This window comes from Diplotaxodon limnothrissa, linkage group LG23 (assembly GCF_057381915.1).
Source record: "Diplotaxodon limnothrissa isolate DT_005_m linkage group LG23, D_limnothrissa_male_GT1.1, whole genome shotgun sequence".
NCBI classification, from domain to species: Eukaryota; Metazoa; Chordata; class Actinopteri; order Cichliformes; family Cichlidae; genus Diplotaxodon; species Diplotaxodon limnothrissa.
In genome coordinates, this window is record NC_140617.1 from 38826623 (window position 1) to 38850103 (window position 23481).

A 23481-nucleotide genomic window follows, 5' to 3' on the forward strand; every position below is an offset into this window, starting at 1 on the left:
TCGTTTTTTATCATTTGCTTGGAAAATGGAAAATATGTTGAGCAGTTCATTGAAATGTGCAAACATACATGCAAGGCAGAAGCTAAGGAGCTTGAAAGTCAATATTTGGGAGGATCATCTTTATTCTTTAAACACAGCTCACTCAGTTGTCTCGTCATTTCTTTAAGTAGTCTTCAGGAACAGTTCTCCAGGCCTCCTGAAGGACATTCAAAGCTCTTCTTTGGATGTTGGACTGCCTTTCATTCTGTTCTCCATCAAGATGATCCAGCACTGCTTTATTGAAGTTGAAGTCCAGGCTCTGGGGAGGCCAGTCCACGACTGATAGTGCTCCATTGTGTGTTTTTCTATTCAGGTATGATTTCCTGCATCTGTAGCGTGCTTGGGATCATTGCCAATTGCCATTTGGTGCTGCATGGCGAATCAAAATCTAATGACCCTCTTATATGTTTCATATTTCTTTCGCCACCATCTTCCGAGGGAAATGCTCGCTATTCGCACCAATATATGCTGCTCGGTGCTGCGTGAATACAGTTTGTAGTTTAATGGAGCTTTTTATTCAGAGCTTAAAGTATTTGATGAGTCATGAGTTTGAGCCAAAATTATAATTGTAAAACTATAAAATGCCAAAGCACTCTGTAGAGCTAAGGGGAACTCCTGGTAAGTTTGACAAGCCTCTGTCAGAACAAATGTTGAAGACTACTGTTTACTGTGTGTGAATGTGTGTGTGAATGGGTGAATGACTGAATGTAGTGTAAAGCGCTTTGGGGTCCTATGGACTAGAAAAGCGCTATACAAATGCAGGCCATTTACCATTTACCATTTTTACTGTAAACTTTGCAGTTATCTCCCTGACCTGGCTTCACGCTTCGACTGCCACATTTGGACTGACTCCTACTTCCTAAACTATCTAGAAAGAAGCAAACATCCCACTAACTATCTGCTAGTCACAGAGATTTTTACCAACAAGAAACTGCCTGAAAAGCTTCTTAACTTGCAGAATCACTGACACCCTGAAAATCTCAGCAACTTTCATTTCTTTTTTTAACTTCTTCCTGAACCCTACCCTTCTATCTCTGATGCCTGCAACATAACAGAATAACTTTTAACAACCAGCACGTCATATAATATTGATAAGTGCAGCTTAACACGTTCATATGAAAGGAATCAGGAATTTTTCTTTTTTTTTAATGTTTTTTTTTTTTTTAGTGGAGGGGTAATCACGTATAGTGTTCATTCAGACAGGCCACGAAAAGTCAAACTCATCCGCAATCCAGGCAGCTCAACTGATCTCATCATTTCACGCTGCGTCTGAATTAATCAGCGCCATGTCAGCCGCCGATGCCTGCTCTGGTTTGTCGTGGCTCTCCTCGCCCTTCCATATGTGGGAAGCAGAAGGCTGGGAAAGTACACCTCTGGCTTTCAGTGTGTCCATATGGAAGGGCAGGGAGGTCCCAGAACAAAGACAAACCACTAAATTGACGTTCCTGCCGACAGAAATATCAATGTTCCTTTGACTACACTTAAACTGACACAAGGTGATGTGGGGTAAAAAAGGAAAAAGGATCCCAAAAAAGCATCAAGGCAGCGAACGTCAAATATAGTCAAAGCATTTACAGCTTGAAGCCAGGAGGCATCACTGGCATTTTGGGGTGGGGGGGGTGGGGGGGGGTAAAGGTCTTAATGGAACCTCGCTGTTTCAAACAGCACACACACACACACTAACAAAGTGACAACAGCACCAATTTCTCTGTAACCAAAATCCTGGCATGAAAACACTCGTTTCTGAAACAGGGAGGGTTTGCTCGCTAGCTCGCTCGCTCACTGATCAATAGGACAGGCGTCTACAAATCCTTCCCTTTTACTGTAACCCCGCTCTCCCGTAAAGTAAGCCGAACTCTTTATTTATTCTTTTTATAATTTTTTTCCTGCGCTTCACACTATTACCACGTAGTCTTGACTCATCTAGGCCAGCTGCTTGAATAATAAGCAGAGAGGGATATTTGGTGAGACTTTAACAGAGCTCAAACTACAGTGCTGTATTAGTGCCACTTTCACTCACTCAGATGAAGAAACAGTGCCAGTGATTAAGCTTCTTGTGAGTATGTGTGTTCGTTGGGGTGTGTGTGTGTGTGCTTGGCTCCACTGGGAGCCCGTAGCAGAGCCTTAAATTATACATATGTTCTCATTCCATTACCAGTGGCAACGACTAAAGGCTTCCCAGCATTTCCATTACCAAAATGAAGGGATACACACACTCTCTTTCTCACTAGCTCACGCACGCACGCACGCACGCACGCGCGCACACACGCACACGCACACACACACACACACACACACACTCAAGCAGAACTGGGAACTTGAGCTTTTTACTCATGCAGTTACACTGAATGGTGACAATCCTGAGGAAAAACTTCAAGAAATGGTATTCATTTTAATAGACTTGAGTGCATCTGTGACCAAACATTTGCCAGTTCAGATCCTCCACAGACGGGCAAAATCTGGATGGAGGGTTTGAATGATTAATGCTCCGTCCTCCCTTAACAACTGCCAGTGAGATGCCATTGAGAAAGGCATTTAATCCTCTTCTCCACTGGAACTGCTTAATGGCCAGCGGGCTGCGCCACTACTGGGCAGCTTCCTGCTTATGAATAGCTCGTCTTAGTCAAACGTCAAAGTCAAATGCTCAGATTATTAATTCCATCAAAGCTGTGGATACCTTGATGATACTTTTTTTTTCCATTTTCAACCTCAAGTGCAAAATGAATAATTTACTTATGCGATGCGTTACTGCGTTAGCACACGTGATGCCAACATGCATCTGTAATGCGAGATAAACTTGGAATGCCAGAGGCTCTGCTGAAGAAGCATGCATAAGCCAATGAGGCTAATTAGCAGCATTAACAAATTCTATATCACACGCACCGAACATGGTAAGTGGAGATACATTTATTTCCACTTGTGATCGTTACTATTTTTTTTTTCCTTTTTTCTTTCTATTAAAAAGCATCAGCTCGATATTTTTCTCCACACACATTGTTTTGCATGAATACAATGAACCTAACTATGCAGAAGATGGATTTTCAGTGTGCAAAAATTTGTTGCCAATCCAGAGAATGCCTTGCAAATGAATGCCAGACGAGGGATTCTTATTAGCCAATATAGACGCAGTTCTTGTCCTGCAGCTGCAGCAGGCGGCACAAGGCCCTTCTCATTGTCCAGGAGTCAGGTGCAAGAAAAAGAAAAATAGTGAAATTAAAGATAAATCAAATTCTGTTCACTGGGCGCAGAGAGCTCAGCTGCTCTTTCATTCTGCACCGGCGTGCCCATAATTCAGTGCTCCTCCTTGAATCTCTCCACGGTAGGAATTCACAAACACAGCTCGTTCCTTTATTATTTCTGAAGAGGGGTTGCAGAAGAAGGCAGCCGTGTGGAGGTGGGAGGGAGCTGATCAGTTTATCGGAATACCAATCGGTTACTATTTAACGACAAATGTAATCGTTTTTATTGGGATAAGAGCCCTGTGCTCTGCAGTGCTTTTTCACCCGTATTTGAAGCTGCTGGATGAGATACATTCTCCTCCGGTGTGAACCTTGCTCCGCTTGACTCCGTCTCACTCCACCTAGCTGGGTGCCAGATCTTAAAACTTCTCCTGTAAACACCGGTAGCCTCGCTGCGGCTGCTTCTCATCAGCTTTCAGATCAGATCGGAGTGGCGGGCTCTAAGGAGAGGCGTTATCAGGCAGCTGAACGGAAAGGTCCGGTCGGGCGGCGCTGCAGTCATTTGAGCCCGGCTACGAGATGAGACAACATCGGACACGGATTAAATCAACAAACCAGGCTGACCCTGCGTGACCAGGCGGGCTACTTACAACTCTGTGGAGAGAGGAGTATTTAGCCTGCTGGGGAGGGGAAAAGGAGAGCATGAGAGGAATAGTGGGACAAATTAATAAATAAGGAGGTTCAAGAAACAGCCGTTCCCAATGTATCTGTGATGATTCATGCCAGCATTATAGCATAATGAATGGGTAAGACTTACGAGCCAGTGATGTTTATATAAATATATATTTTCCAGTCTGCTCAGCTCGTCATTTGCAATGCCAGGAAATCTTACCTCTCAAGTTGCATAAGGGGAGCAGGCCTTGAATCTTTAAGATAAGCAAATAGGGTGTAGCTGAGCAAACATTACATTTGAATTAGTGCTGCTAGATAAGATTGAGAATGTTAAATATTTCAAAACTGACCCCCTTTGACAGTGCTACATGAAGTCTGATGTTGCACTGAATCCCATCTTGCCTTTTGATTAGCGTCCAATGCAACAGAGGAGGGCACATTTTCGATGCCTCAGCTGCATCTATGTCAAAGGAAAAAAGGGCTCGAGGGAGGTGGATGCGCATGTAACCTCAGGAAGGAGGCGGGTTTTTAAAGGCCTCTGGTCTCAGACAGGCCACAGGCAGTCTGGGCTTTGCGCCAGTTGTCATTTACTAAAAGTGAAAGCTTTCTCTTTGCTTCTAAAAGTAGCAAAAATCATATTAGGTTATTGGGACCTTAAAGAGAAGTTGGTAGACATGACAACACCTCATCTTAACTTAAAAAACCCCTCCAAACATCCAAAAAGCAGCCCCTTGTAAAGCGACAGTTTTCGAAAGTTGTCTGAATGAGCCACTTGACAAACTCTAAAGTTGTCCAGATTACTTTCTGACTCTTTGACAATGGCACTTCTCCTGCTTTGCGCCAGCACTGAAGGTGACAAAGTGTTATGTAAATGTTCTACTTTTAGATCGGTGCTTCATCGTTTCTGTGAGCGTAGTGTGTCCACAAGGCATCTTGTACTGCCAGAAAAGAACCAAGAGGGCCATGGGAGCCTGTATAAAAATCCTCAAAAATCAAATAAATAAATAAACAAACAGAGCAATAGTAGACTCAGAGGTGCTTTTTGCTTCTCGATGAAACACAGTAGTGCTTGCTTTCAGTTTTTAAGCCGGCAAATTGTTGCAACAAGGAAATACACAGAAAAACTGTGTGGAATGATTCAAGATCAAATTGAAGAGCTAATGGTTATTAAATCTGTATTTGGGGATATGCCTCTCTTTTCTGCACACATAACAAAGCAGGCATTAATCACACTAAGAAGGAGGTGCGATGGAGGTGGGTTGCAAAGCGGCTTGCATATTTAAAGCATTTTAATTAAAGTGCTCTGTGTGAGATTTGCTATTTTGATTCGAGACTTTAAATTTGACCTTTGTACATTTGAGACACCATATGACACAGCTGTTATTTCCACCAATAGCATCCATGATGACTATTATTTGACACACCATATGAATATTATGATCCATCATTATAATTTGACTTAATTTTGCCTTTTTATGAAGATGTACAAGCAGAAGAGATAATCCTGCCATATTGTTGTATGGCACTGAGGGATGTCAGGTGGAACTTCTTGTTTTCCCAAAATAATACCCCAAATCCAAACATCTCCCTGAAAATATGTTATTCTTTATCATGTCTCATACTCAAGAAATCTGGAAATAGACCTTTACAGAGTTACAGCTGTAATCTAATGATATTTTACCAGTTTATCAGTTCACGTAAAGCATTACAAGTTGTGATACTTTAGCTTTTAGTTATTTATACAAATCACGAAACTTGAGCTGAAATTGCAATGTGTGTATTTGCAGTTTCCTTGATGTCCCAATACCTTGCAAGTACTCCAAACTTCACAGCATATTCTGTTTTCATATGCAGCTCATGTTTTTTAGCACAGGTTTTGCCCCCCAGGGCCAAAATCACTCCAGTCAAGTAAAATAAGCAATTTTGCGGCAGGTTTTGGAGATTAAACTGACTTGAACCGAGGTCTCATTCGCAGCTGCACAGATAGGAAGTGAAAACGGGTTGTTGTTCGTTTTATTCTAACATTCATGATTCTGCTGAACTGCTTTATCAGATCCTCCCATAATGGCAATGTGGTTCAGGGCTGCGGGTGAATTGAAAATAGGTTTCTGTTACAGTTCGTAAACAATCTGATAATTTACTTGGCACTGTAGTGAAGGGGGTGGCAGGGTGGAGAGCAAGTGCGAGGGAAACAAGTTAGCAAAACAGAGATGCTGAAAAGGGCGATTGCCAATTCAATGATAATTCTAATCGGGGGAAAATATCTATAAAAAAAACATATTTACATATGGATTCCTGTGAGCTGTTGACAATATCTCATCCTACTATCTGAATCTGTCACAGAGCTTATTCCTCAATTTTAACTCTGTGGAGTGCAAGAAGAAAGAAAAAAAAAAACTCCCCTGCACTCAATCTCATCCATGGGCAAAGCCATCACTCATGCAGTCATATTTGAATTAGATGTCTAGACACACAGTTTGCCAAAGGACTACTCTGCTTTGTCGCTGAGGGTTTCCTCGCAGCCCTTATCCTCTATCAAAATGATAGAGTCCCAGAATGGATCCATGACTAGAAATAAATGCGGGTGTAAATGGATCATATCTGGAGGGGTTTCCTGGGAATGGGTGGCTGAAGTCCTGTAAAGTCTCTTTCTCGGGCAAGAGTATCAATAAGCTGCAACAGGATCAGTGTGTGGTATCATACTGTGAGACTTCACAGAACAACAAAAACAATGACAATGACATATATCGTTAGCTTCATAGCATAATTGCCTAAATGACTTAGGCAATTATGCTATGAAGCTAACGATATATGAATCATTCACTTATATAGTGCAGTTATTAACATCACTCGTTTTAGAGATAGAATAAACATCAGTGATGCTAATTCTGAGCATTGGCAGCTTGTACTCTTGTGAGACTTTAAGAATGGAAAGAAAGAAAAGTCCTTCCATGACTTGAAATTTCAGGGATGACCTTGCACATGTATTGCTGACTGGAGTGTTTCCTGTTCTTTTGTGTCTTTGTTATACAATAAAAAGTATCTTTGACTTACATTAACACAAACCTTTTCTCAGAGCTGTCCGCTGGTGTTAGCAACCCTTTGTCAACTGAATATTAAAATTCCTTTAACAGTCAGTGTCAAATATTTAGTAAGAATTACTATTGTGTATGTGAAATATCTCATTCTCTTTCAAGGCCCTCACCTGTGGTACTTTAACTTTAACTACAAAAAAGTTAAAGGAACATTTACTTTGCACAAGCTTTTTAAATGAATTCAATTTGAACATTTTCAATGACGAGCATGCATTGAGTAATTCAGCTGGTCCAACATGAGCCATTATGTGGCCCATTAGTCTGCATGGCCCCCACGTGTCTGTGTGCACTCCCAACAATGTCTGTGCATGCTCTTCATGAGAAGGTGGATCCATATTCTGGGGGATCTCTTCCCAAATCTGGATCAAAGCATCAGAGAGCTCAGTTTGTGGCTTCAAATACATAACATCCCAAAGGTTTTCAATGGGATACAGATCTGGGAAACACAAGGGCTAGTCAATGGCATCAGTGCCTTTATCATCCAGGAACTGCTACCCCCTTGGCCACATGAGGCAGGCCTTATTGAGCCCATTGCAGCAACATAAGGTCTCACAATGTTGGCTAACATGTGGAGGTCTGTGTGACTATCACTGAGCCACTGCTGAGCAAGCCATGCTGGAAAAAGTTAAACAAAGCATTACATTCACCATGGCATCTCCAGACTTCCGTTGCTGTTACATGTGCTCAGTGTGAAACTCCTCTCATCTGTGAAAACAACACAGACCTTCCAGTTATGGTGCAAGCACAGGTCCTACTAAAGGACAATGGGCCCTCAAGCCACACTTTGCTTCTGACTGCTTGGTTGGAAAAATGCACATGAGCAGCCCACTGGAGGTCATTTCATAATAAGCCTCGGGCTGTGTTCCTGTTCCTCCTCACAGAAAGGAGCAGTTAGCATTCCCACTGCTGAGCTGATGCTCTTGTGCAGTGCTGCCAGACTGTCTTGATGTAATGGCCCATCTCCCTGTATCTCCTCCACGTTCTTGACTGTGCAGGGAAACACAGCAAACCTTCTTGTGATGACACGTATGAATGCACCTCCCTGTAGGAGCTGGACTATCTGTGCAATATGAATGGGCTGCAGGTTCCATCTCACACTGCCAGTGGTGACAAGCACACTAGCAAAAAGCAAAAAATAGAGAAGAAAATCATCCAGGAAGTAATAGTCTGTCTTTTTGGTGCTTGTCTTATGGTTGAGTTTTCCACATTAGCATGCTGATATTTGCTAATTAACACTAAGAGCTAAAGATCAGGAGTCACCACAGTGTTAAGGATTCAGTGTCTGGGCAAAATGAATGCTGGTACTAAATTTTATATCAATCCTTCCAGTAGTTGTGGACTAATTTTAGTTTGGATCTGACTCATATCTGGCCAGCTGCCATCCCTACATGAAAAGGGAGCTCAAAATGGTACCTGGAAATACGTTTCAAACACCATAATACATCAGTATTGGCAGGTTAAACTTTATTACTTTATTAAAGTCTATATTTTCCTTCGTGTTGCCGGATTCTGTGGCAAGAGATATTCGATGCTTGCTCGTCAAGCAATTCTGAGCACGAGGAGAGGGATTCTCATTTTTTCAACACTCTTTTGTTTGTCATCTGCAGGCAAGCCATACTGAATGAAAATCTGTCAGTTAATATTAAACCATTCTAATTAATGTGTTTTAATTACTACTATGTTATGACCAACATTAAAAAAAGCACACAGATTTGTGGTAAAATGGCATGCCCATTGTGTGTATATATATATATATATATATATATATATATATATATATATATATATAGAGAGAGAGAGAGAGAGAGAGAACATATGGAAGGTCACTAATTATTAATGTAATTATTATGTGACTATGTATGAGCACTGTGGCAACACATCTCTTGTGCTATATAAAGATCTGACTTCGGAACGAGATCAAACAGTGTGCAGGGGGCTGATTATCATCTGCGAAGTGAAGTCACTCACTGCGCTCACAACACCCCAAGAAAACAGTTAATCCTGGCATCAGTGATCCATCGCTCTTGATTTCCACCCTTTGCACTGATCATTCACCTACACTTGACTTCCACTACAGACTGACGGCTCGCCCACTCTCCTGCTCCCATTTTCACTCGTCTCATCTCGGCGGATATTGAACCTCTTCTCCGATTAGTATAATTTATGCCGTCATCACACTCGCTCTTTCACCTTTCTTTCCAAGAAAATGGGCCAGATTCAGTCTTTCATGTGTGGATCTTTTTTTTTTCCTGTTTCTGATTATTCACAATTGTTTACGTGTGTACAAATTTGTAAGCATGAATGCGTGCTCCTGTGTGTGTGCTGGTGGAAGTCAATTAAACAAACAGACACTGTCCTTGGAAAAGCTTTCTGGGTGTCTCAAGCACCTAGCTTCGATTCAGGGAACACTACAGTTCTGTGTGTTCAATTCCCAGCTGTGTAACTGCCTCCATCACACATGCTGCACACAAAAAGGTGGTGGTTGGGGTTGGGGGGGTAAAAAGATGGAAAAAGGGAAGAGGAGGTTGGAGAGGAAGAGACAACATGAGACAGAAACAGAGACCTAGAAAAGGGAGGAGGAGAAAACAGAGAGAGGAGGGAGAGATGAAATCCCCCACACAATAGTGCCATCTAGTGGGATGCCTTTTCACCCATCCCTTCATCTCTTCTTCCCTTTGCCTTTATTTGTCATTGTTCCCCCTTTCTTCCCTGCCACACCACCTCCCTAACCTCACAAGCTCGCACTTCCATGTTTTTCCTAGACACCCTGGCATCACACATCTCCTACACGCACACCCACCCTCCATTAATAAGCATGTGGGGAAGTGCATGTATGCCCGATTACTGATTTGGCGTGCTACAGCAGCAGTGAATCGTAGTCTTCTCGGTGTGCTGTGCCCATGTACGGCAATGATTCAAAACAACGAAACAGGACTCACACACACACACACACAGTGAAGAAGTTGCTTACCAGGATAAAAAAAAATACTTGTTTGTCCCTGCTGTCCCCTTCCCCTTGTTTACTTCTATTTTTCAGTCCCCTCACATTGTTTTTTGTTTGTTTGTTTGTTTTTTTGCCTCTCAAATCCTTCCCTACTGTTTCCCTCCTTTTAGCAAATTCTCCACCTCTCTCTATCGGGCTCTTTTCCCCTCTCTCTCTCTCCTTCGCCAGAGCGCCACTACCCAGACTGTAAACAGCGGTGATGGATTACTAATTGTCCTGCTCTAGTTGCATTGGGGTGGAGACAGCTGTGTGGGTGGGTGGACTGGGATATGGTGATGTCGTGTGTATGCAAATCATAAAATCAGAAGTAAAGAGCAGGGTTAAAAAGGACGTTACAAACACACATACCTGTACAAACACGTGTGTTCTGTGGTGTGTTCTGGGACATGCCGTTGCTATAGAAATGAGAAGATGCTATAGGGCATTTTGACATTCACACTGTGTCCTTGATTGAGCTTTTGCAGTTTGATACCTTGCCCATTAGTTTTGCTTTGATAGCTGTAATTTGGCCCTCTGGGGATCTGCTGCAATCTTAAAGCAATAAACTTTGTCCTGCAATATAAAAATAAAGCAGGGCTTTAGTTCACAAGTTTTCTTTTAAGTGCTTCATCCCCCTTTTTTAAGATATGAAAAGCATTTTAATAAAGCCTTACCAACACTCACGATCAGTCTCCCTTTTTCTTTGTGGGACACTGGTTGAAGCCTTGCCTTTTTACAGCAGTAGTTTAAATGTCTTGCTGAGAGTGATCAGGGGAAACTGTGGCTGCGCATTGAAAATAAAAGCAAACAAAAACTTAGCTGGGTTTTGTGCAGAATCAATTCTCTTTTAACAGTATCATCCCTTGAACATTTGACATTGCATGCACTTTCCAAGGTATTTTTCAAATCATACTTTTTTAAAATTTATTTCCTGTTGTGTCAAGAAAAAAGATGAGAAGCAGCTCGTCTCAGTAAGCTAGCTTTAGTAAAGAAGGAAAAGGGAAAAATTGTTATGCCGGCTTTCTTCAAGCATACAACAAAGAAATCCACCTGCCCCCACCAAAATTTATTTATTTATTTAAAACTATGGCACTACCTTCTAGCAAGTTCCTCAGTCACAGTTCTAGGAAGTTACACACCAGGTAGATCTTGCTAGCTTTGGTCGTTGCTCAGCTAGCCACTCCCTTGTTTTCTGAATCTTTAAGTTAGCTAAATCTTCATATATCATCTATAGACATCAAAAGGTTATCATCCCAAGTTCTCTGTGTAGTTTCTCAGTTGTCAGCATTTTCGAATGCTACAGTCATGCTAGGGAAAACAATAACTGGACATCACAGCATGGCCAAAATTATTATGAATGGGTGCACTGAAGTTGCAATCTTATTGCTTTAGTTTCTTCAAAGATGGGAACATAATGGTGTGGATCGACCTGCAGTCAGCTGCGGCCTTCAAAGTGATTTTGGTGCATCAAAACAATGATAAAATGGCAATGGCATACCACCAGTCTACCACCAGTTTCAGTTTGAATATGGTCAAGTTACATATAACTATGATAAATCGGCTACAAACACATTTAGTTTTATCTGTTGTCATCTACATTCACAGAAAGATTTGATTCAGAAATCCCTCCACAAATGGCAGAATTGCGATTTAGGTGACACAGGTGCTTGGCAACCTTGCATTTATATAGGAATTTAACCAAAATACAACCAACTAACAGCTAGTTGACTCAAGAGTAGCATTGCAGATTGTCAGTTTGCAAAAGGTTTTCAGATAATGACTAGGAGTGACTGCTGTCAGCGCTTCCCAATAGGCCACTTTCGATGGTTGAGGATGTTTCACGTTTATCAACGTTGATCAACCAGTTTAAATTCAGTGCATTCACAGGTGAAACACCCATTTTTTGTAATAGCAAGAAGGTTTTTACTCTAGTGTGATAAAGTAATTAAACCAATATATACTTGAAGGGAACTGGACTTCTTTGTAGGTTCATGAAGACATTCCACCTCTCATCATGCTTCTTCGGCCACCTACAATGCAGTATTGAGATCCGTTCCCAAGTGTTTCAACCTCACTCACCCCTTGACCCATGTGACCTTAACAAGTCACATGATGCCAGAGGTGGAAAACCTGGGACTCCCCATCAGTCTTTAGAACTGAAAAAGTCTCTCAAATTAGGGGTGAAAAAGAAAGAAGTCCAGTTATCTTTAACCTCAGCACTTACAATGATTGGAGATAAAATATCGCAATTTCAGGAGGGGGACCACGCCTCCAAACACAGTTCTTATCAATATATGTTCCCCCAGTTCTACAAGCTGTTCATTCCCGTTTACGTGTCCCACCCTCCGTGCCCTTTTCAATTCCTTAACTTCTTCACTTCTATTTAGTGCATGGGGATCTGCCAGGCCCTGGAGTCGTCGCCAGTCCCCTTCGAGGCCTTCCCCAAACCGCAGCTCAATTCATGTCTAAGCCATTCACCTTTATCTACTAAAACGCTGTCACACCTAAAATGAGGACGTGGGCCCAGCTAGTGAAACTATATTGAAAACCTTGAAAGTTATAAGCGTGATGGTTTTGATTTTAAATTTGTTTTTGTACTTTGGTTTCCTTGTGTTTCTTTGAATCGACTTCATTGTCAGTGTCTGTTTGTGCTTGTGTGTTGTAATCATTTTACACCATCTGACAATTTCCAGCATTTAGCATTTGGGCCCTAATATGATCCTATATAATGCTGAAATGTCTCAGTAGGCATCTGAGCCACCGTGCATGCTTGACATTGAGTCTCCTGGTCTCTGGAGGGCTCTGTTAAAAACACAATTTTTGTTCTTGGGTTCTTTTTTTCTTATGCCCCTCAAAGCGTTCAGTCACCACTCTTGCCCTATGGATGGGGGCATTGTCATCCTGGAAGAGAGCACTCCCACCAGGATAGAAATATTTCATTATAAGCGATTACCAGAACAACTTTGTGTTGATTTGCTGTGACCCTCAACTCTAAGGTGCCAAGCAGACTCAAAACACAACAATAAAATGCCACAGGTTCAGGTCTGTGGTAAGCTACATTGTAGAAAATGTAAGAACAAGCATTTTGGAGCTTGACTTACAGAGAGAAGAGGCTTTTCTTTCAAGCAAAACTCCTAGTGTACCCTTTTAACTTTAATTGCTTTAGTATCTTAACCTTAATTAGGTTATTTATCTAAACCTTTTCATATAAAGAACAAGTGGAAATGTAATGTCCTTTGCAGTGGGGAGAATATTCAAATCCATAAGCCTAATTGTTGAGTCAAAGTTCTGGGGAAAGTCTTTCTTGTCTTTAAGAAACGATGCAGAACAATTGTCCTTTAAAATTTGCCAACCAACACACATTTTACTACTACAGATTGTTGTACTTAGCAGCTGTAAAATCCATATACACTAAAATCTTAATGTCGCAGTAAAAGCGAGCTCGAGTCAGCACATACTCACTCACACATCTCCTTATCTTTATCTCCTTCCAGTCATCTCTCCTGCTGCCTCCTGCTTCCTTCCTCTCTTGATCTCGGTGGTCACATCAGCTATCAATTAAACAGACAGCCAAATGGAGATGTTATCTTTGGAGCTTTGGCGAGTCGTGGAGGACAGAAAGTGTTGATTGCCCTAATGAATTATATATGCATTATTGATAAGCTCTACTTTTGCCCAACTTCTGTAAATATATATTTATATAACGTGTCACTTTGTCTAATCGTCACCGGCTGGCCATGTGTCCTCCAAGTTTCTGGCAAGGAGGGCAGCCCAGGAGAGGAGCCAAGTGTGTTTATAAGCAGGTTTGCAGCTGGGATTATTGGGAAGGGACTGTGTCTGCATGCAGACTGAAAATCTGGTCACTGGACAGAAATGAATTTTTTTTAAGTTTCTTGAATCTCACTAGCTTGAGGTTATTTTCAGTTGCCATTGTTTCTGACAGACAATTGTAATTGTTGATTATAATTATCTATGATAATTTGCATATATCATGTGAGCATGTACAATTACTTTTTAAGGTCATATTTACGTCAATGCGCATGGCAAATTTCAAGCCATCTTAATCTAAACCGTGTCATGTATTTTGTTCATTTTAGCTCAGTTTCACATCACAAATCTGATGTGAAGCAATAAATTTAGCTAGTTGGGTGTCTGGCACTTCAGCCTTTGTGTGTTTATTTACAGTCTTTTGTTTGCCACTTCGTGGGTGAAATTGCCAAAAGCCTGTAGATTCAGTACAACGCCATGTACTATTGCTCCACAACACAGCAAAAACTGTTTGGTTTTTTTTGTTTGTTTTTTGTTCTTTTGCTGAAAACATAGATGGAAGACATGCGTGGACAGCTGAGCAAGAAGACAAATTTATCAGAGTCTCTTTTTCTTTCTCTTTTTTTGCAGAAATAGAGATGCTCAGGTCCTCAGCTGGAAGCCTTATTAAATGGTATCAAAAGAACCACAGTGTGTTACTGAATGAAGGGAGTAGTGAATAGTCTATGAAATCATTGAAGTGTTTTGGTGATTTGTCACATGATAGCCAGTGTTGAGTTCTTAACCCTGAAAAGCCTGAACCATGAAAACATTTTTTGAAAATGTAGTGTTCACTGAATCTTCTGACAAATGTTTTTAAAAAGAAATGATTTGCATATTTGAGTTTCTTTGTATCATTCTTTGCTGCATTCCTCATTTTTGTGAAATTTATTCCACAAAAGCTCATCTATCAAATATATTTACAACTTATGCTACAGCCCCACGCTAGCTTAGTATCCTAATGAAGGTACTCGTACAATATGTATTTTAGTGTCACAAATCTGGTGACACTAATCAAATCAAATCACTTTTATTGTCACATCACATGTGCAGGTACACTGATACAGTACACGTGAGTGAAATTCTTGTGTGCGAGCTTCACAGCAACAGAGGTGTGCAAAAATACAATAAGGTTGGTAGTTGAATATTGTGCAAAACAAGTGGCATTAATGTATGGAGTGCATAATGTTGAAGTTCCAGTAGTGCAGGTGAGGTGTCTATGAAGTGTTCAGCAGTCTGATGGCCTGGTGGAAAAAGGTGTCTCTCCGTATGCTGGTACGGGACTGGATACTGCAGAACCTCCTTCCTGATGGAAGTAGTCTGAACAGTTTATGGCTGGGGTGTAGCCCAAAGAGAGTTCAAGGTTATCACCACTGCAATTCTCCAGGTAGAAATGGAGGCTACAGTGCTTCGAGCCTGTCTGCTCATCACTGCCTTTGTCATTTGTTGAAGCTAAGGTTCTGGCTGCAGCCTGGGGTCGACATACACTTGTTCTTCTTTGCTGCCTTTGCAGGTGTTTGCAAAGAGCTGATGTTGCACCAGCAGTATAGTGCTGTTGTTTCTGTCCTGAATGCAGTTTGTACTTTACCACCCCATTCTTGACCCTTTATCCAAAGAAAAGAAATCTTTCTTCCTTAAAAGTTGGAGACCTTTTCCCCATTTTCCTCCTCCACACAAACTGAAATGATAGCTGATCGTAGTTAACAAAAAAAAAAAGTCAAGAAGGAAAATGTTTTTTGATATTTTTTTTCTGTGTGGAAATTGTGCAGATTACACAGGTACCAGCATAACTGCTAACTTTAATGTGACTACTGCATTACAGGAAACAGTAATGCTAATTTGTAGCATTTTTTACTGTGTAGAGTTGAAGTGTTACTTTGTAGCATTAGTTTGCAGTGTGTTATACCAACACTAAATATAGGAGTCATGGTTGCTGAAAATGCAGAAATTCTATTAAAAATCATTCATTACAAAGTGACCCCAAACATTTGAGCAGCAGTGTAAATGTTTTACTCAGACAAGATAGAATGACATGTATACGTGCATGATTGATTGAATAACTGATTTTGCCTGCTAAGAACAGCCTCCACCGTCTTTTGGGACTTATTGAGCAGCTCCACTGCTCAGCAAATGTCATTCATAATTAAACCGTACAAAAAAGATGGTGTACAGCTACAGGAGTTCAGGCAGCAGCCCAGAAGGCCAGATCTTCTTCACTCCTTTTCAGCTACGAGGATTGATTTGATCAATCATTGCCCTCTCACATACACACGCGCACACACATCTCCTTAGCTTGAGCTGCTGGGTGAATAATTTAAATGCCAACTTTGACAGCTTTCATTCTGTCATCTTATAGGGAGTGGCCCAGCAAGGCAAGATCAGTGCTTAATTTTTGTGTCACTCAAAACCTTCATTAATGCCTCTAGTCATAGTCATATAAGGACAGAACAGCATTGCAGTAAAGTGGATGTGCATACTGTCCAACCTGAGGACACTAAATGTACAAATGATCCTCTATCTCTCTCAGATGGGCATACAGCAACATAGGTATGTCTTCATCCAGAGTCAGAGCTTAGATAAAAATATTCAATGGCATGCTATGGCTTCAGTTGCACCTGCAAAGCTCACCAAGAATGTATTATTCATAGGACATTACAGGGCTACAAGCACAAAACAATTAGAATATCCTTTTTTTACAAAGAGAATGAATTACAGTTTTAGCTCAGAGGTTCTAACTTTCATCTCTATTTAAGTATACAAGCATATAAGCTACAACAATATAAACAGCCCAATTCTGTGTTTTTTTTTTTAACTGTATTTTTGACTAACATTGTCTCTCACTGGGACTTCACAGAATTTAGCTGCATCTGTGACAATGGCCCTTTCTGTTCTTTCATTTTTTTTTCCCATCTGTCCCACAGCTTTCTTTTCCTTTTGACTGCCATTTCATTAGGGGTCTAAATGTATCTGTAGAGCAGAAAGTGGAGCTTGCCTGACATGTGGAGAGAGCCTGCAAGCGTGCACCTACGTGTGCCTTTTGTGTGTGCAAACACTGCAGCAAAAGTGAGTCATGAGTGAAGTGGTTTCTTGGTAACAACCTGTCAGTCCCACATATTGATGCTTGGTCAGGAATGTTTTATCCCAAGGTGTAGCCTGTACATGCTTATTGGTCACAAGGAGAGGGGGGACAAGCCAATGTGGAACTGACAAAAATACAGCATCTTTAATGGCCACAAGAGGCTGGTGTAGTTATAAATATGATAGTTTGTACCATATATACAGTATATATGGTATATACAGTATATACATAATTCATTCACCTGAATAAGTCTTAGAAAGTTAAGAATAAGTTAAGGGCATGGCCACATTGACTGGCATCCTTGCACAGGTAGCTGGAGCCAATCAGCATCTGCTTGGACTGATCCACTGTTTTGAATCACTGAATTCGACCACTTCACTCTCTATGCTTTTGGTGCCTTTTGGAGTATTGAATAGATTTTCTATTTCTCGATGTGTGGCACAGATCATCCTAGATGTCCGTGCTTCAGTTGTAGAGAGTGAATTTATGGTATTTTATTAGACCATTACTTAGCCAATGTGTGCATCTGTGTCTTGCAGCAGTAGAGTTAATAAATGAATCTTGCTTCTAACTTTGCTTGAACTGGCTAATATATTAATACTACAACCTTCCACTACATGAAAAAAACCCTAAGCCAAAAACCTTTCTTATCAGTAACGAGCTTCTCTTGATCTCATGATAGTCTGAACACTTATTGAACTCTATGGGACATTAAAGAATCATAACTTTTAGAAAAAGCATGTTACAATATGAAGACTGCAGGTCCTGACTAATTGTCAGAATGTGATGATTAGAGCAGGGCGATACGACCAAAATTATTTATCACAATATAATTTTAAAATTATAACTGATGATATAATTGACACTAGAAAAAATACTTTACAACTCCACAACTTCATTAGTGCAAAAAAAAAAAAAACATAAATGTATTTTCACTTAAACAAGCAGCTGTTTTTTTATGTGCATCAAAGTTATATAAAAATGTAACAGTGCAAATGCAAATTCCTTGCTGACAGTTTAACCAAAAGGCATTTCCAGTGGAAATTGGCCGACGTATCCTCAGCATAACCATGTATAATATCCACAAAACTTAAAAAGAGGTTATACACACACAATACGGTAATATTATGTTGAAGCACAGTACGTATCACTCCGTGAGGCTCCTGCCTACAATAGCCGTAATGCTCCGACAATCCATCAAGCGCTCCGGGTTACCGTGAACGGTATGATATGGCCCAGCCCTAGTGATGATTGCAAATACAAATGGGCTGTTCTTAGATATCCTTCATCTTCCTGCTTGCTGTATTGTCACTGGTCAAGTTGATTCTTCACAAAGGCAAACTTGACCCACAGACCACCTGAAAAAAACTGGCCCAACTCCTAATTTGTATAGTAATAAAAAAAGACAAATGACTTCATATTTAACAGGTTATGCAATTGCCACTAATTTGATTCTTTCTTTGTTCATCAAATTGCAGTAAATGTGCTGTGTAGTAGTAACATACGTATTTGTTGTGCATGTTTGCGACACTGGTTGTTAGTAAGAATGCATCTTGCCATCTGTCAAAACCAAGTTATGTCGCTCTTTTCAATCCAAAGACCTCCATTATTTACTGTTAACCAGCAATCCAAACTGAGACAAAATGAAATGTCACTTATAATGGGATTTTTTTACTCTGATTGGAGCATCGTGCTGACAAGTCTGTCACTGACTGTTGCAATCAACAGCAGACCTCTTTTTCTCAGCACTCTGATCTTAGTAATCAAGAAAGGAGGAATCCTAGTGGTATCAATTCCAATGATATTTCAGTTCAGTTCAGTTCAGTTCATTTTTATTTCAAACATTTCAAACATGTGCCTTCACAATCATTACAAAATATCATTCCATTATTTGTTTGAAAAGGAGTAGGCTGAAGTATTTACTTATTTGTCCCTACCCCCTCAAGTTTTACCTCTCATTCATTTAATTTTTTTTTGTCTTAAATTAAACAAACAACATATGAAACATATAAACATATGAAGTAAAACAAAACATAACATACATAAATCAAAAACAAGAAATTAGCAAGCCCCACCACAGTATAGTTTCTTTCATATGAAAAATACAGAATGTGTATATTTGCAGATACACAAGTTATGGAAAAACAACAAAATACCCAAATACCCAAAAGTGTCACATTTGAGAAGCTCCAAAGTACAGTAGGTCTCCTTTGTGGAGAAAGAGGTGGCTATAATTGCCATCATTTCCACATCGAAGCCTTTGATTTCCCCGTGAGGCCCTAGAAATGCAACTCGACATTGGCACATCAAGTCCCTTTTAGACCCTCAGTTTCCATCTGTTACCCTTTACTTTTGTCTCTCTACCCCTGTCTGCCCCTCTGTCACAATGTGTCCTTGTGCACAAAAAAAAGAACATAAAAAAATACCCTCCACACTTAGTCGGCAAGGTTCTGCAAAAAGCAGCAGCAATTACATTTTGAGCCTTGGGGCAAGGGGAGAGGGAAGGGAGGATTGGTGGAAAGAGAAGTTGGAAGGGTGAGGATATCAGGTTGCGATTGGTCATGCCTTAACCTCCAAGCTGAATCGCAAAAAGACAGAGAGATGAGTGGAATAGGATTGCCCATTTTGTTTCTGGATAGAGGAATCGAGTCCTCCCAAAATCTGAGGCTTTGAACCCCTTTCACATGTCACAGATAGACAAACAGACATGGATACACACACTGACACACACACAAGCCTTGCTACTTTGGTCACTACACCCCGTGGGCCAAATGATGACTCAGTGCTTTAATCGTATTTGCAGGGGATTGATGCCCAGAGAGGAGTTTCCTTGCCACAGACTGAGACTTGGAGCAAGAAAAAGATATGGTGAGAGCAATAGTGACAGAAGCACAGAAATAAAGAAAGGAAGTCCCTTGCCAGAAGAAAAAGAGGCAGCCATTCGAATCAAAGGTGAAGCTATTGAACCACGACGGCTGTTTCAATGCGAACTCATTATTGTTCTCGGCAGTGAGAAGAGACAACCTTATTATTCTCCTTTGCATAACAGGAACTCATAACAGGATATTGCTCACAGCGTTTATGGAGTAGGGATAATGCTTAGGTGCTCCTTGTCCTCACCTTTGGCAGACTCTTTTCTCACATAATCCAATCATTTAACTATTCTTGAGCTTATTTTACTTGTAGTCATTCTGTTGTAAAGTGGAAGATGAGGAGTGGAAGCGGGAGACAGTTGATAATTGGGAGGGATTTGGAGGTGAGAATTGTTGGCGTAGGTTAAATTTAAGAAGTGAAAAACATAATACATTCACCTGGGTTTGTGCACTGCTGTACTGCTTTTTTCAAGTGTGTTTCTAATTTGACAATGTGGAAAAAATTTAATAGCTGTGCTGTCATCAAAAAGAACAGAGGCCTGTATACACCAGGATTCAGTGCAGTTTAATTTCCAACAACATCCCTTTCTAATTATAGCTTCCAAGCTCCATTATGCATTCTGCTTTTTCTGATGTAAGCTTGATTTACTTTAGTAGCTATAAAATAAGGGAATGTAAACCAAAACAAGAGCAGTGTGAAGCTACATGTTTTTGCAAAGCCTCAAAGATCCAGAAGGATATCCAGATATAGATTTGTTTGTAATATTTTCTTCAGGATATCATGACAACGTCGTCCCATTTTTTTTAGGAATTTAATATATAAGTAATGTATTGAAGATATAATCTGAAAGGTCCAACTTTGCTCTACCTTGTAACATCAAATAATCTTTCAGAAAAACACCTGGATTCAGATCTAAGAGAGTGTCATGTGTCAGACTGGCAACCTGTCCAAGGTGTACACCGCCTCACGCTCTATGACAGCTCAACCCTGAACTGGATAAACAGAAGAAGATGGATGGATGGATGGATGGATGGATGGATGGATGGATGGATGGATGGATGGATGGATGGATGGATGGATGGCCTGTTGACTAGCTGGCTAGATGGATGGATGGATGGATGGATGGATGGATGGATGGATGGCTTGGTGACTAGCTGGTTAGATGGATGGATGGCTTGGTGAGTAGCTGGTTAGATGGATGGATGGCTTGATGACTAGCTGGTTAGATGGATGGATGGATGGATGTCTAAAAGACTTCAAATGTTAATTTCTCTTAAGTCCTCTGGAATTTTTTTCATCCATAAACAAACTTTTGAGCTGTCCAAAAAAAAAATAGTCGGTCCTTACCAAACACATAATCTCCCTGAAGAAGGTAAATAAAACATGACCACAACTGTAAAACCCTCAAAGACAGTTCATTGTGTTTCGCTTTGAATGCTATTGGACCAGATGGTTCAAAACAAATTTCAAACCTATTTTTATTTCCACAGATTGCTGACATTCCAAAAACACACATGATGTCCTTATTGTGCCTTTACATAATGGTTGAGGCAATAGTAACAATGGTCTCTTTCCAAATAATTCCTTGACATGCATGAAACATGGTTACTTTTTTAAATATGCAAGTCTAAAGTGAACTCTCCTGTTTTTACCATAATCATAATTACACTCTAATTAAGGCCGGTACTTGCAGATGGGCACTCAGGCTGCTGTGAAAATTAAAGCTCAGCAGTTGTTCTTTTCATATTTTCTAGACCGCTTAGAAGATGCGTGCATAACTGGTAACATTGTCACAATAGAGCATCTTAGAGAGGCAGACTTTGCCAGTTGCAGAATGTGCAGATATTCACCAATCTGCAACGATGTGTATCTCCAAATTGTGGAACAATTTCAGAATATGTTCTTCTGTGCAATATGAGAATTTTGAATACCTCACGATCTACATTACAAAATGTCATCAAAAACAGACAAGGCTGAAAATCAGTAATGGGTGTCTGTGATATTCAGATGGTGCTGCACTTCAAAAAGGCATGACTCTGTCATGGAAAGCACTGCATGGGCTCAGGAACACTTCCAGACATCACCGGCGATTAACGCAGTTTGCAGTGCTATCCAAAAATGCAGGTTAAAGCTCTACTGTGCAAAAAGAAGCCCTGTGTGAAAATGATCCAAAAAGGTCATTGGCTTTACTGGACCAAAGCCCACTTAAAATGTTATGTGATCAGATAAACTTAGATTTGAAATTCTTTTTGGCAAACATGGATACTGCACCTTCTGGACCCGAGAGGAGAAGGATCATCCAGATTCTTATCAGTATCAATTAAAAAGCAATATTTCCTATGGAACTGGCAGCTTGCACTGGAAAGGCACCAAGCTGTTAGAATCCTAAATCAGATAAGAATGGGACAACATTCCTCTCCCAAAAGTTCACTTCAATTCCAAGAAGTTTAATCTCCTAGGACCTGGCGTCCACATATGTGGACGTCACATTTTGGGTTGTCTAGACCAGAATACAACATTTTGCTCTTCAAGCCTGATATCTGCTTACGAGGACATTATACTGCCACTGTTCTATCAAAATTTAAAACAAATGTCCTCATATGTGGATCATATGTGGATCATATGTGGATCATATGTGGGGTGATCGTGGCTCAAGAGTTGGGAGGTCATCTTGTAATCGGAAGGTTGCCGGTTCGAGCTCAGACAGTCTCGATCGTTGTGACCTTGGGCAAGACACTTGACCTGTTGCCTACTGGTGGTGGTCAGAGGGCCTGGTGGCGCCAGTGTCCGGCAGCCTCGCCTCTGTCAGTGCGCCCCAGGGTAGCTGTGGCTACAATGTAACTTGCCATCACCAGTGTGTGAATGTGTGTGTGAATGGGTGGGTGACTGGATGTGTAAAGTGCTTTGGGGTCCTTATGGACTAGTAAAGCGCTATACAAATACAGGCCATTTACCATTTTCATTTACCATCTCATTTTTCTCAGAAAAGAAAATTATTGTCTTTACATTCATCAGGTGCCAATCAACCCAAATAAGAATCGTCTCCTTGAGCACAAGAAATGACAACATCACAGAGCGCAAGTATGGCGAAGCTCGCGGCTCTCCAACGGGAGATTGAGAGACCAGTGTTGGACTGTAGAACAGCTTTGAAATTCATATGAGTTGTTCACACTAAAGTAAAAAGCACCATCACTTCATGCAGATACCCTCTCGGCGCCAGCTGCGGTCGCAAGGCTGGAGCCGAACAAAAACACCCTGATAACGACTGTGTTTACACTGTTCCTTCCCATTCCATGCAAGGCAACCTGGGTTGGCTGGAAGACAGTGTCCTAGCAGGGCAAAGAACACTGTCACAGCTGAACTCTGGACACGCACACACATACATATACACTGATATGCACACACTCATCCCCCCTCCCTTCCCAAATGCCTTCGACGCTTATTCCCTTCCGATGCTGACGGTGGATCAAGGAGACCAGCACACAGGCTGCAGGCCCGGATGTACTGTCTAAATCGGCTGCCTCTCACCCTTTACCCACCCCTGTTGCTTGTCATGTGTTTCTTTAGTGTATTAAGAGTTTTTTCATGTGCTATGTGCAGAGGTGTTTTTTTCTGTTCTCAAATTGATCTCCCTGTTGGAGCTCAGTCTGGGGGGATGTTTTTCTCTCCTTACCTTTCCTCGTGTGGTGCATTTTCCATTGTTATACCTCTCTGACCTGTCTTCCCCATCTGATGTTTTGTGTAATGTATGTA